The sequence below is a fragment of the Ambystoma mexicanum genome, chromosome 11 (assembly GCF_040938575.1).
Source record: "Ambystoma mexicanum isolate Mex_15411 chromosome 11, UKY_AmexF1_1, whole genome shotgun sequence".
NCBI classification, from domain to species: domain Eukaryota; kingdom Metazoa; phylum Chordata; class Amphibia; order Caudata; family Ambystomatidae; genus Ambystoma; species Ambystoma mexicanum.
Window position 1 is genome coordinate 1029405422 of NC_090934.1, and position 15251 is coordinate 1029420672.

A 15251-nucleotide genomic window follows, 5' to 3' on the forward strand; every position below is an offset into this window, starting at 1 on the left:
GAACTCTAAACTCATGGTTTTACTTTGCCTTCCTCTCTTGTTGTGTTCTTAAAAAAGTGTTGGGATCTGTTTCAATTTATACTCTGCTTTTCTCTCCCTTTTAAAACGAATTATTAGAGTGCCATCTGCGTTAAGCGCTCACCGCTGTCTGAAAATAAGTGGGACTTTACTAAAGAATTGTCTAATATTCTTTTAAGGGAGTGTATATCTTTTAGTGACCGTGTTTTTGAATTGCTTACTACTAGTGCCTGTGTGTTTTTCTAGATGTGGTTTTAAATAAATAATTATATCTCTTTTACACCAAGCTCTGGTCAGTGTTTACTTGTTCTACTGTGTTCTTTTGACCTATTGTGAATACTCCGTATACTGCCTAACTCTTCTTGAGGGAAGTCTGACTGCTCAGCTACAGCTACCAAGTGAATCTGTGTGGTACAGACTGCTACCAAGTGGGTTTACTGCCAAACACCTGTAGTCTTAAATCTTTTGCAGTGGTCCCAGAGGGAACTGCACAGGTTTCTGCCTAACACCCAGAGCATATTATAGTCTGAGGCTTTGGTATGTTATAAACTCTTTTTGAGAAGCGGATATCAGCCAACATCCCTTCATGATGTCATGTCACCGAAAACTTACCACAAGGGCACATAACTGTAGCTTCTTCTTCAAAGCCTTAGGCCCTATCTCTGCCAATCCTGTCATATGAGGGTCAGACAATCAACAAATCATCAACATATTGTATTAGTACTGACTTCACTGGCAACTTTATATCATCCAGATCTTTCTTTGACAGTTGTGAAAAGAGGGTTGGGGACTCTCTGTACCCTTGGGACAAATGGGTCCAAGGGTACTGGGCACCCCTATGCGAGAATGCAAACAGGTACTGACTATCCTTATGTATAGGAACAGACAAAAGCTGAACCCAAATCAACCACCGTAAAATGCATAACCTCTGGTGGGATACAGGACAATATGGTAGCCAGGTTTTGCACCACAGGAAAAGAAGGTATGATCACGGCATTGATAGCTCTTAAGTCCTGTACAAATTGGTAAACCTCCTTCCCAGGAAAATAGTGTTGCATATACTACTGGTCGGGACAATAATCTCCAGACCCAGCAAAGATTCAATGACTGGGGCGATTTCTGCTTCTGCCGAAGGCTTCAAATTTTACTGGGGTGTATGAGGCAGCCTTTTTAACAAATCTACTTGTATCTGTACTCGTTCCGCATTGTGTATATATTCCACCTCATTATCATAGGTGTCCCACCAATACTCTGGTATAGGCTCAATCCGGTCACATCCATTTTCCGACCATTGTTCCTCTGGCTCCACTGTTTCCTCCTGTCTCTTCCCTTCATGCAGCCATTACTGCTACTGTGTTATTTGAGGGCACCCTTAATAACAACCCTTTGGGGGTTCAATAGTGCACCTCATTTTGCATAGCTAATCTCTCCTCAACTTTGTTGGTGTGGGACTTAAAAAAGAGCATGTTGGTCTGTGATGGGCCCCAGAGTAACCGCCAGGGGCTCTGTCACCGGATGTACAATAGTGGTATTCGATATGCCTACTGCTCTTAATGTCTCTCCCGATATAGGAACATGAGGAAAGTGTTAATTCGCAAAGCGGATCTGTTTGCCACTTTGTCCATCAGACATTGCACTGGTACCCCTTACACCTGGCATTTTACATAGGGATCTTCCTGATGAACTGGAATTATTAGTGCTTCCAGAGTTCCTTCCCCTTCTGGTGGTCCAAATCCATTTGATTCTCCTGACCCTCATGGGCCTGCAGGGTCAAAAGTGTTAGTGTTTGGGTTTGGAAATTGAGGCATTGGCTCCTTAGAACTATCTGCCTTTGAACCTGCCTTCCTTGCTGTGACATCTGAGTATTATTCGGGATGATGCTACCTTGTGGCTGTGGTCTCTGTGGCCTAAATGAGCACTCCTGCTTCCAGTGGCCCTCCTGCTTACTATAATTACAAATCAAAGAGTTGGGTGGCATGGCTCTGGTAGCTGTGGCAGTTCGGGAGGAGGACACAAACACTGGGTTGAGACATTTTCACTAGTTATTTATTAAATATTATGAAAAACGCCTTACTTTCCCTATTGCGATGTGAGTGTTGGGTTATGTTAAAGGATATTTATGCAGCTCACTATCACCACCGTAGTGGTCCCCTGGCACTGGCGGATCCGGAAAGGAAAGAGTGTGGGATGGGTTAGTAAGGTTGAGAGGGAAAAAGAGCATGATGTGCTGTTGGCAGCCTCAGTTCAGTTAACTCAGTTCGCTGAGCTTAGGTGTGTTTTTCGGTTGGTAGCCGTCATGTGCTGTTGTGCGAGGCTATGTGTTATGTTTTGTTGTTGCGATGTAGTGACGTGCGTGCGGTTTGTGGTGCATTGGAAGCGTCGTTGTGTTTGTCTAGAGTGTGAGAGGTGTATGCAGAGGGGTGAGAATGTTTAGTGGGATTGGTTAGTGGCATTATCTGCACAATCCTGTCTAGATGTGGCGCAAACTAATCTTTACAATTCTATCTAGATGTGATGCAAGCTGACATACACAATTCTGTTTAGATGTGACACAAGCACATTTTTTAATTTCTGTGTGGATGTGAGGCAATGCTAATCTGCACAACTCTGTCCAAATGCGACACAAACCACCATTACAATTCTGTCTAGATGTGACGCAATGCCAGTCCCTGCAGTTCTATCTATCTGGATGTGACGCAAGCTAATCTTCACAATTCTCTCTCGATATGACGCATGCCAGTACCACAATTCTGTCTAGATGTGATGCAATGCTAATCTTCACAAATCTGTCTAGATGCAACGCAATGCAAATCTTCACAATTCTGTATAGATGCGACGCAAGCTAAGACTCTGTTCTTTTTGAGGTAGCTAGCACAGTTTGGGTACAGTTAATCTAGATGTGAAGGACGGCTTAGGCAATCCAGTTGACAGCTTAGTGGATATATATGTGATTAACAGTTGCCAAAAGGGATTGGTACATCATGCAGGCTTCAAGCTACAGTGTGGTGGCTTAAGATTCGGTAGGAGAGAGGTGGGCCAGTTAAGTGGGGCACAGTGTTTGCTGTCATCCCCTAGCCACACCCCCTAACCTTGGTGGTTGCTGCTGGTTGACGGCTGCCGGCGTACTGCGTCTTCTGCCGACATCTGCAGACATCATCTTGAGCGTTCCTTTTCCTCAGTGTTCTTAGCCGAGGGGGCTGCCAGACAGGGGGGCTGCCCTAGCGCCTGAAATTAAAATAAGGCTGTAGGCCCAATCAATGACATCTTGGGAGGGAGGGATGGAGGGAGGCGGTAACACGGAAGAGGTTGGGGGGGGAGGGGGCATCAGGACAGAGCGCGCGCTGTACTGCCGATGCTCTTATGTCCATGAAACTTATTAGGACGTGGGGGAATGGTGGAAGGCCAACTGGTCCCTGAAATTACCTTTGCCTTGGAAGCCTAAAGCTAAAGAAGGCTCAGCGGCAGGGTGTGGATTCTATTCAAACGGGCTGTAGCCCAATCACTGATATCCAGGGAGGGAGGGATTGAGAGAGGGAGGCGGTCACACGGAAGAGGGTGGGAGGGGTCATCATGACAGAACGTGCGCTGTAGCGCTGAGGGTCTCATGTCCATACAACTTCTTAGGACATGGGGGAATGGCGGAAGGCCAACTGGGCCCTGAACGTACCTCTGCCTCGGAAGCCCAGAGCTGCCTGTATAAATAACAAAGGTGCTTGTCTGTCATCAGAAAGTCATCGATGTTTGCTGTCCAAAAAAAATGATTCTAGCTGACCTTACCACTATTCTACCAAAAAAGGTCTCCCTTCTCAGGATTGTCTTTCTTGTAAGGTTTATCCTTTTCTTCAGACTTCTTAATAGGCTAACTTTAAATACTCTTGTCACCATCTGTACAATTTTCTTCAAAGACTCCCTGCTGGCTCTCATCTTTTGTTCCACACTGATGTCTCTTGTGTACTTCTGTAACAAATATTTTCTTAAATGGGACATGCTTTCTCGTGGTTAGTTTTGTGTAAGGGTTTTCTGAAGGGCTTTGCTTGCCCTTATGTCATAGAATTCTCCTTGTTTGTTACCGTCTCAGCCTCTTAACATATGAGGTACTTTCCCCTCTTCGGGAGGTATTTGTGCTCCGCTCTTAATGATCTCTTTCAGGTTTTCTCAGGGATCTCATTCTCCCAATTGAGTATTTTCTCTCCGATTGGAGCCACTCTTCAGGTCTTAACATTGTGTTACTCCTCTTCCCAGGGTATCTACACCCCACTCTAAACGGTCTCTTTTCTAGTTTTTATCGTGATTCTCTTTCTCACATTATTACAGTTCCGTTTCATCAACTTCATTCTGTGGTCAATTTTACTGGGATGAGTTTCTCTTGTTGGATAGCGATTTCCTGGCGTCCTCACGGATCTCATGTATTCCCTGTTTCCTTGGAATCTGCAAGGGAACGTCTCCGGGGCCTCGACTCACTCGGTTTCTTTTCTGTATGTATTGTTTATTTATATAGCGCCTATACACAGGAAAGTGTTTCATAGCGCTCAAGGAGGGTGGGAACAAGAGGTGGGCAAACAGTTGCTCAGAGCCCTTGAATATCTGAGACGATAAATGTCTGCAAAGGCAGAGTAAGTGCATAAAATGCATTTAACAGTTGAGACACAGCAAATATGCCTGACGGCGATTCTGCAGTTTTACTAATGCGATTAAGGGGAGACGACAAGGGAGAATATACTGACGATCTTCAGGCATGCTGCATTTGGATCGTGCAAGTGCATAGACAGTCACAGGGAGTGGGAGGTCCAAGTGCACCCAGTTGCGGAGACTGGGGTAAGTGCAGAGAGACCCACTTTCTTTGGTTATTTTTTAAGTGCAGTGAAGGTGGGTGGATGTAGGGCCCTGAGGCAAGTGCGAGAGGACTGGCGTGGGTGCCTGGGAACAGTGATAACTCAGAGGTACACCAGGCAGCCAGTCAGCAAGCTGTAAGGAAGAGGAGGGAGAGATGGTGAGAGTAGAGCGCTAGGTTAGCAGGGTAGAGGAAGAGAGGAGGATGAGAAGAGGGAGGTCTTGAGGAGTTTCCGGAACTTAAGAAGGTCAGCCTCAAGACGGAGGGCGGCAGGGAGGCGATTCCAGAGAGAGGCACCTGCTGAGGATAAGGATCTCTCTCCAAATCTCTGCTTGGAGAACCAGCTCCCTCGCAGAAGGTTGGAGCTAGATGAGCGGAGGGCTCGTGAGGGACAGTATTTAGCTAGGCAGCGTTGCAGGTAGTTAGGTCCCTGGACCCAAAAAGCCTTGTGGACAATGCAGAGGGTCTTGAACTTCATACTTGCAGCCACGGGGAGCCATTGAAGGGATTTCAGCGCCGGAGGGATGCGTTCCCTGGACTTTACGCCAAGGATAAGTCTTGCGGTTCTGTTCTGAATGAGATTCCAGAGGGAGGCACCATGTGGACAATGGGACAAATGTGTTAGTTCTTCGCCTTCTGGTTTTCTCCAGCGTCCTCACTCTCTTTGCGAACCAGTAACATTGCGGATAAGTGGACGGTTCGATGATTTCTCCGCATAGTGGTTTCGCATCGTGGGATGCACACCCTGGCCACCACAAAGTCATCTTGACCACTCCACCACCAGAATCCAGGTTCCCTTCTCCTCGGTTTCTCTCTTCATATCAACGTTGATCTAGAGCAGTTCCAAAAGTCACGGGTTCCGTGGCTCTCCTTGGTTCAGCCTGTTTCAGGTGTGATGCCATTTGGGGTCTTCCCCTGCTTGCGTATGCATCTCTCTGCTTCACCCCTTCTCAGCGTGTGCTCTTTGTAGCTTCCTCTTCAGTTAAATGGAGGTCGCCTTTAAAGAGACAGATACTCTTTCTTGCTTGTAACAGTATGTTTAAGTTTTGTTTCAGCCAAGTCTTTGGATTTGATGGTTTTTCACCTCTGATTGTCCCATGTCTGCCACCATGGGGAATGGATAAGGGAGTTCCGACAGGAACGGGAGCCCTTATCCCCAAAGGGGAGTCTCTCCCGCTGAGGTCCCATTTGCCTTGACCCCTAGGGAGGGTATTGCGGAGAGGGCTCACGCTCTATCCTCATTGGAAGGGGTGGGGTGGACTCCTTATTGGGGAGAAGGGATGGATACCTGTGATTCATCACAGAGCCTTCTGATTGTTTTCTCTGTCTGCTGACCTTGGGTTTACCACCTTTGCTGTTGATCAAATTGTCCCCATTGTCTTGGGTGCTGCAGTTGTCTCATATTTCCCCCCTGCTGAATTAGATATGTTTGCAGACCTCCTGGTCCTCCACTTCTGCAACTTTGTCACCCCGTTCTCCCCCTGTACCCTCTTTGGGCATCCATTCCCTGGAGCTGTCCCTGAAGACTCTGCATCTGCAATGTCATGAGTATATTATCAAATGTTTCCTTCTGCTCTTGACAAACGGCGCAATGATTTGCCACCAGCTCCGCTAATGGCTTAGTCTGCCAACCTATACACACTTTCTTAAGCTGAATCTGTACCTTTAGTAGTTGACCCGAAACAATCTAATTTGCCACAGCCTCCTGAGGGGTCTCCTCTGACTTTGTAACAGCGGAGTGTTGAGTGAACACCACCTTCAGTCTAAGTACTCGTCAGGAGATTCACCCTTGTTCTGTTTACAGTTCGATATTTTTGCCCAGCCTGTCTTCCTGGGGCACACTTCTGCAACCGCTGTCAATATCTTCCGTGCCTGCACCAGGGCGTCTCCTGTACCTGGGTCTGCGGCTGGCCAGGCTGCCCGTTCCACTAATTAATGTCTGTCTTGCCTCTGGTGTCATGTCATGACTATTCCTATGAGTTGATTCATGCCAGCCCACGATGGGTTGTATCAACGCAGCACTGTTTGCAGTTACTCCACAAATCGTTGGGGCTCTCTCCTTACATTGGGCAACTCCTTGACCAATGCCCTAAGGTCACTGTGTGTTCAGAGTACATGGACTATAACCAAACCCTACTGTTAATCTCCATCCTCATGAACAAATGGTACTTGCCTGAGGGGAGCTTGAAAGGTTTGTAAATTCCTTCTGTATATCGTACCTCCCCCTCATCCCTGAAGGGGGTCATACAAGGGTGGCGGCCCCCCTGGATGCCTGTACCCCAGTGGAACCCATCCTGCTCGGCCCCATTAACCTGGGGGTAGAGGGCATCAAGGTAGACCTCTCCACAAGTGCCTCATGTTGCGCCTCTTCTAGGCTCTGCCCTGTAACTGGTTTTATACTAGTGAGAAAATCAAGTATATCGTACGGTGTTTCATTATACTGATCTTGTTGCTCCTTCTCTGCATTCCATCGCCCCCTCCTTCTCACCTATCTGGGGACACAGTCAAGCTCCCTCTCAAAAATTGTATTTGTCCCCTCAGTCCCGTCAATTTTCCCTAGATGTGGCCTCCTCCAACCATGTGGCGAATGCTCCCCACTGTACTGATAGTATTGTAGTACCTTCCTTTTCCAGACACCTTCTAAGGGCTCCCAGTTTATCCAATGTAAACGTTGCCTCAATCGGGAATCTAGTCTATTACGTTATGTCAAATAGTGCCATGAGTCAGGATCATCACAAGACAAACTGTAATATATGGGCGACCCCTGTCGGGGTTCCTCCGGCTGTTTTGATTGCCATTTGCCCATTTTCATTTCCCTGATTAAATCTACATTCACCCGTCACTTGCCTCGTTACCCAGGCGCCCTTTCACCATGCATTGACACCACTCCTTCATGGTTCAGAGAGGTAAGGGGCTTGCGCTTAACAACCAGAGCCACTGCAGAGTGGTCCTGATGGGAATAAAGACTCTCATCCACCTGTTCCTATATTTGTGGGCTTCATCAGGCTCAGTCCATACCCTTATTTTGTAAGGTTAGTAGAGAGACAGCACTAAAATAATCAATTCCGACTTAAGGAAAATAAACTACTAATACTATATACCCAGCCCAAAAGGTCCATCCTATTTCAGCATATACCCTAAAAACATCACATCCTGCATTGTCTATTCACTGGTCCCAAACGGGACCCTTGGTTGCCCGTGCGGCCTGCTTGCACTCACCAGCTCCGTTGTCCTCTTCCTGAAACCCCCCCCCCCTTCTCGTCTTGAGCACTGCTGGGGGTGCCCGGGTGAAGGCTCGCTGGAGTCATGGTCTGCAGCATTGTGTGATGGGTCTGAGTCACGGTCACCATCTATCAAAGTTAATCAACACAAAAAAATACTCGGGAGTCTTATCGGAAACGGCGAAGGCAAGACCGTTTATTAATGGTTTCAAACACCTAGTGGGGAAATAAACTAGAGGGAGAAATAACCAATCTTTGCTGCCTTCTTGGACCTGTCAAAAGCCTTCGACTCATTGCAAAAGCTTGACCGGATTGGGGTCCCATCTGGGCTCCTTCAACTAATACAACTATTGTATGAGGAAACCTTAGCTGCAATCAGGTGCTCAAAGACACAAAAGTATTCAAGGGACTTTAGCACAAACTTGGTGAAGCCAGAGTGCTTTTTAGCCCCACTTTTATTCTTTTTTTTATGACTTCAATCCCCATAATGCCCTACGAAGTCAAACCCTCCCTGCCCCCCTAAATGGAACTAATTTCAGCACCCTGCTTTATGCTGATGACACAGTATTAATGGATCTCAAGCCAGGAGGGTTACAGTAGAGTCTAAGATACGCAAATTCCCTTTTTAATGATCATGGGCTGAAACTGAATTTGTCTAAAAAATTTTTTTTTTTTTAAAAATAGATTGTTTTTTGTCAAGGGAAGTGCTAAACCAAGCTGGTTTCTTAATGAAAACAGTTTGTGTTTATAAATACTGAGGCCTGACTTTGTCCAAAAAAGGAAGCTGGCAGAGCCATATATAACCTCAGTGGCCAAAGAAGCTGCCTTAGGTTTTAGAGGGCTGCTCCGCTTTTATTACCGATATGGTGGTAAAGGACTTGATAAACGGTCTCCTTGTGTTGGAGACTGAAATCCAGATTGTTGTTCAATATGATCATGAGATCTGGTAGGGCCATAGGATGTTGCTGTCTGGAGGTAATGCAGAATTCCTTCCTACGGAAGGTCTCGAGGCTTCCACCCAGCTCTCTGGGAGATGTGTTAAGGCGTGAATTGGGAAGTCTTAGCTTGACCTTCCAGACCTAAAGGAGGTTTTTGGATTTTTTTTCTAAGGGTTCAGCTCAACTCCTCAGCAAATCCAAATCTGGGTAAAGCTATGGTGGAGCTAACCCAGTTCCATATTAAGTTTCCTTTTAAGCTGGTTCTATAGCGGGATCGCTTTGATGAAAAGTTAGTGGCTGCGGGATGTAGTTATCCTGAGCAAACATTTGAATGCACAGCAGGAGACCCTTCTAAAGCAAAGGGCCTCTGAAATAGAGCTTTATTCAATCCAGGATAGAATTTGGACACTGTCTTCTTTATAATTCTACTCCTCCATCCAAGTTCCCCAGTTTCTACAGATAAAAGCAAATCTCCGATTGCAGCAGTATAATACTGATGGTCAGGCTAAATGTCCTTATTTTATGAGTAAGGAGCTGGCTGAGCCCAGATAAGAAAGAAATTGGGCACAAAGCATTTGTTTGGTTATGTATAATTCTGTCCAGCAGTTGTTAAAAAAACTTAACGGAGAAGCGCGTGTCCCAAGACTAGAAAAAAATGTGTATATCCCAATGCTGCAGTGCGATTACCATGGTTGCCCTGTTTTGGTTCTGATAGTGTTCGTCGTCTTCCTACAGGAAACCTGTGAGAAACTCTCAAGAGAAACCTGAAAAATAAAGTGCATCACAGGAATGAATGGAGGACGGGGAGGATAATTGTAGAGGGCTAGGTGAGATTTCCACATTAGAGGGAAGGTGAGGGGACCTACAAACGTGGAGAGGTGGGGGATGTATATTGGCAGTGGGGATGCAGAAGTCTTTACTTTTTGAGCATTAGCACATTACTGTGGTATTAGGAAAATGTTGGGTAGCCACGAGAATGATTCTCATGTCGATATAGATGGTGTCACAGTGCACACTGTTATGCTTCCGTGTGATATTCTGAGACTAATGATCATGGAAACAAAAGGGCAAAGAAAGGTTGCCAATATGCCATCGGCCTTTAGTCTAATTGTTGCAACGTCGAAGTTCATGGCTGGTGGTAAACTTTTCTTTTTTTTGTTCGTTTTTTTTTTAAGAGAAATGATGAGATATAGACTGAAGGCCACCGTGGTCTTTTCAATAAATTGTTGCAACGTGACCTTGGCCACCGACCATGACTGGTGGAACCCATTTATTTATTAGTTGGGGGGGATATCGGCTATGGTCCTTTAGCCAAATTGTTGCAACAGTGGCCATGGCCTGTGGGACCTGTTAATTTCGTTACTGAGAAGGATATGGGCTATGTGCAAACTGCTAAAATTACTTGCTCCCTTAATTCCCCACATGCATACAGCACGCTATTTCGTACTTGCCAATGCAGACAGCACACTACTTCAAATCCACCAAGAGTCCATTATCAATAACCAATGGTAAGTGGTGTGTGCACATTTTGAGGCCTGATCCCAAGGCACGATTTCCTCAGATGGAGAAGACACTGCAGGTTCTGCCCGCGATGTAACATATGCTTTCTTTGAGGAGCCAGGGACACAGGGGATTCATGGTTTTGGCCCAAAACGTTTTTATTAAAGTAAAAGGGGGTTGGGAAATGACTCTGCCCCTACTCTTAAGAGGTGTATCCCTACCTTAAACAAAACTAAGGGCCTGTCCAGTGTCAAGATGTCCAAAGCAAAACGTTCCGTGTCCAAATAACTCTTCTGGCCCTCAAATTCTGAAACCATCTACTCTAAGGTGAAAAGGAAAAATGTCTTTGGCCTGGAGTAGTGTACAGATGTTCAAAAAGGAAATCTCCACTTCCCAACACAATAAAGTACCAGAAGGATAGAGTTGCTTATTCCAGAGGGTGGCTCCCTTCACCTGGATTTCTCTTCACTCTGTTTTATACTTTTGGAATATCAGTTCCTTTAAGTTTCTCTTGATCAACAGCACAATTGTTATACAAAACAACTTGGCTGTTAGTCTATATCTTGGTAGGCTATCTCGTGTACTCTCCTGCTTTGTTTCCTCTTTGAATGTTTTAACTCAGCCTTTTGCCAGTCATCCTGTATCCTTACTAGGACTTTCTTATGTGATGTATTATACACACGGGTCAACTTGACCTTGCCTGGTATGCTTCCTTACCAGGACTTTCTTATATGAATACGCTTGCAGTTTGCATCTGCTTGGTATACTCTCTTCCCAGGGCTTTTTTCTTCTGACTTGAACCAGCCTGGTATACTCTTCTGCCGCGGCGTTTCTCATATGTGCACTGCGCACACTTACAAACTTGATAGTCTCTCAGGTTTTTTCTCTTCTGTCTTTACTCTACCTAGCATACTATCCTGCTGCAGCTTTTCTAATAGGTATACGATATACACTTACAAACTTGGCAGTCTCTTATATTTCCTTCTTTCTGTCTCTTTAAGTAATATTCACTTGCTCACTCTTTGCATATACTTCATTCAATGTTATTTGCTTCCGGGTGGGTTGCCAATTCACCCCGGTGTCCCCGCTTCCGTTGGGTGGACTCGACAGTTCTTGATGGTGTGTATAGGTTCTCTTGTGGCAAGCCTGTGGATCTTCGGCATTCGTTCCCTCTCGCCGCCTCTGCTTTGCAACTTCTGTGACTCTTGCGGCTCCCGCTCTTTCACTTGGTGTCTCTCTGGGCTCAGGTGGTGTGGAGGCTGCCTTTCAGTACTTGCGAACACTCTGAAGCTTCTAGTCCGCTTCTGGCATCCTTGCAGCGTGCCGTCCCCTGCAGTCAGCTCCCCTCTGTTCCTTCTGTGACCCGTTGGCCCCACAGACCATGCAACAGCCCCTCAGTCCTTCAGTTGTAACTGAGAGGACTAGAGTTATCCAGCCAGCATCTCTGTCGGCTGGTTCGCTGGTTTAAATTTGCCGGCGTCTTGCCTTTTCCTGCAAAAACTAGAGTGCAGCTTGTGCTCTTGGCATCCATTAATCTTCATTACTCGGCTCATCTTCATCCCAGTATTTTCGTGTTTGGGGGGGAAAAGGAAGTCCGTTCTTGATGACTTGTATGAAAAATGTTTTCAGCAGTTTTGAAAGGCAAGTCAGGTTTTGATGACTTGTATACAGAGCATGGGAAAGTGCTTTCAGCAACCTTACTAGGTGTGTAAGGGAGGTATAACAATATGCCATTAAGGCATGTGAATTGGATGGGGTATCCACAAAAGAAAAAGGGGGATGCCATATCTCGTCTGATGATGGCATGTCACTTACGATGATGCAATGTCACTTCGTTGAGGTGAGGATTGCCTCTCTCCATGTCATCCTCCCTCATTTAGCCGACCCAAGGGTCAGGACCGTGTAGCGGCTGCTTTCCCCTGGCCACATGGGGAGAGGTTACCGCTGGGGAAGAATTGATGACACCATCAGATTCATCACATTTCCCAAGCGCATCTGGGGTGTAACCTCTGTGTTGTGACCCCACTAAGCCAGATTACATGGCTTGCTAACATCTGAAGCCTAAGACGCTTAAATATCACAAGTTTCAGTGTTTGGTGGAGTACATCATGAAAGCAAAAAAGGGAAGGCACCAAAGAGGGTTCTAAAGGTCTAATCTCATAGGAGGTTATTAAAATAGATATTGGCAGAGGAGGGGACTCATCACTTTTAATTTTGTAACGTGCTAAACCGGGCAGACTCCACTGCATTTGGGTGTGAAAAAGTAAGAAATAAAGAGAAGAGTCTCACAGCATAAGATATGAATACACTCTTTTAAATGCTCTCCAAGAGGAGAGAGAAGTTTTAATCTAATGCATAGCCACTGGTAAACTGTTCCACTGTCATGAGGCAATGGTTAGAAACTGCTGTTGCCCCTAGATTTTTATGTAGGCTATTATGCAGCAAAAAGAGGTGCTCCGTCTGTGGTGAATAATCCTATATTATAATTGGTGGAGTGGGCAGATGATAGTCAAGTCAGGTAATTTCCACTTTGCAGTCAGGATTTCAAGCGGAAAGGGGAACAGTGGACCAATGTTTCACTTTGTCCCTTCTGCAGAAATATAAATCTCTCAAGGGTGAAACTATGCAGTATTTTTAGATCTTAGAACTGCTTTCGATAGGGTATCCCGGGGCACCCTATGGGAGATACTGCTTAAGAGAAAGTGCCCAAGGTACTTAGTTGTGCTAATATGTCAATTATATTCTAAAAACCTGGCACAGGTGTTAAGGTATGGCTTGGGAGGTGAATGACATCTGAGTTTCGAGTTAGCAAGGGAGTCAGACAGGGTTGTGCGAGGGCCCCTTTGCTTTTCTGTGTATATGCACAGGAGATAATGAACGCTCTTGTGTTCGACTGTCGGGATTGCCCTAAGTTGGGAGCCATAAAATTCCCAACATTATTCGATGCGAATGACGGTGTGGTACTGGCAACCACTCCTCGGGGTTGAAGGAATTCTTTGAGAATTTGTAAGTGCAAATGTAGATAAATTGGTTTGGTATTTTGTCCAAAACACTCAAAAGCATAATACCTCAGATTAATAGTGGACGATTTTCTTCTCCAGCGAGTCCACGGTTTTGACTATTTAGGAATCTGTTTCCAAGAAGATGGTGATTGGGGAGAGCAGATTAAGAGGTCTAACCTCAAAATGATCAAACACTGCAGAACAGTAAAATCTATGTTTTGTAAATTGGGAAGTAGAGCAGTTTCCCCTGCTTAATTGCTTCATAGAGGTCAAACAATCCCATCTTCAATGTATGGTGCTGAACCTTGGGGACAAGGTAACAAGAAGATTCGATGTGTCAGCATCAAAGTTCTTTAAAAAAAAAACTGTTGTCCTTGCCCCAGAGCACACCTACTTCCTCTGTAAGAATGGAATTCGGTGTTACCTCTATTGGCGACCTTCTCAGAAAGACCAGTATTATACTGGCTAAGGCTATGCCAAGTAGAGGGGTTACATCAACAGAGGGAAGGGCTGAAGCACTTCATGTCTTTAGAAGGGGGGGAAAAGCCTTAAGCGGGTGCGCCATGTGAAGAATTCCTTATCGTCTTTAGGAGCTAGTTCGATGTGGGAAACCCCATAGTGAATAGAACGCAAAGCGTGTTTGGCACTAAAAGATGCATTAAAAGTAAAATTTGAAAAAACGCTTAGTGGAAGAAGTCTCTTGTTTGCAAACTGGTTCAGAATATCTTGCCCATAAATTGGTAGTTGGTTTTAAGAATTATTTGGACCAACCCTGCACTATGTGAGAGGGGTCTGTACGCAAGATTCGGGTTGGGAATTCTGCCGCTGGCCCCCACTGTGAAGAAGTGGAAGCTTAATGATAGTGAGGCATGCCCGCTTTGCGTAGACCCAAAGGAAACCATTATACATTTGCTTCTGCTTTGTCCTGTGACCTATAGATTAGGCCGTTTGTATTTAAGACCACTGTTTATTACAGAGGGTCTCAGAAATACCAGAGGTACAGTGGCTTTTTGTGAGCAGTCGTGTCGTTGGCACGTGGTATTTGCCACTTCTCGTTGTATCGATTGGAGCTGGTTTTTAAGAGAAAATCCAACTGATATCAAATGTGATATAAATTAGATTGTCAAAAGGAATCGTGATGTTTAGCACACGCCAAATGTATCTTGATGGTGCTAGCATAGAATAATTACAAAGCAAGGGGAATTGGGTGTCAAATATTCCAATATTGGAGGGGCGAACGGATGTCATAATAGCTGATATGGAAACATTGACAACCCTGGTCAGCTTCGAAAATGACACTCATATGGATGATTCTGAACATCTTTCTGATCTTGATAGATTAGGAATAAGTACAGACTGGCCGTCCATGAGTAAATTAAAATGTCATTCTAAATTCAACCCTCAGTGTCCAGAACTGTCACATTGAAGCTTTCTCTAATGTAGTCATTGATGATCTAAAAAAATGAAAGAAGAAAAATAAAACGACAACCAAAAAGCTATTTGTCCAATAAAGAGGAAAAAGTACTGTCAGACTTAGGAAAATTGGACAAATAAATAATAAAACCAGCAGATAAAGGTTGTAATATTGTCATTCAGAACAAAAAGGACTACATCAGAGAGGCCTATAAACAATTTAATGACGTCAATTGTTATGAAAGACTCACTATGAATCCCATTAAAGAACTGGAAGGGGAAGTTTGGGTCTCTTTGAAAAAATGGCAGGATGCTGGCATTTTAGAAG

At 45.1% G+C, this 15251-nt stretch overlaps 1 protein-coding gene across 10 annotated transcripts in view; it reads left to right on the forward strand.

Moving 5' to 3' along the window:
- AKAP13 (A-kinase anchoring protein 13) overlaps window positions 1-15251 on the forward strand; it is a 1883770-nt gene that overhangs the window by 737633 nt on the left and 1130886 nt on the right. The window lies entirely within an intron of this gene.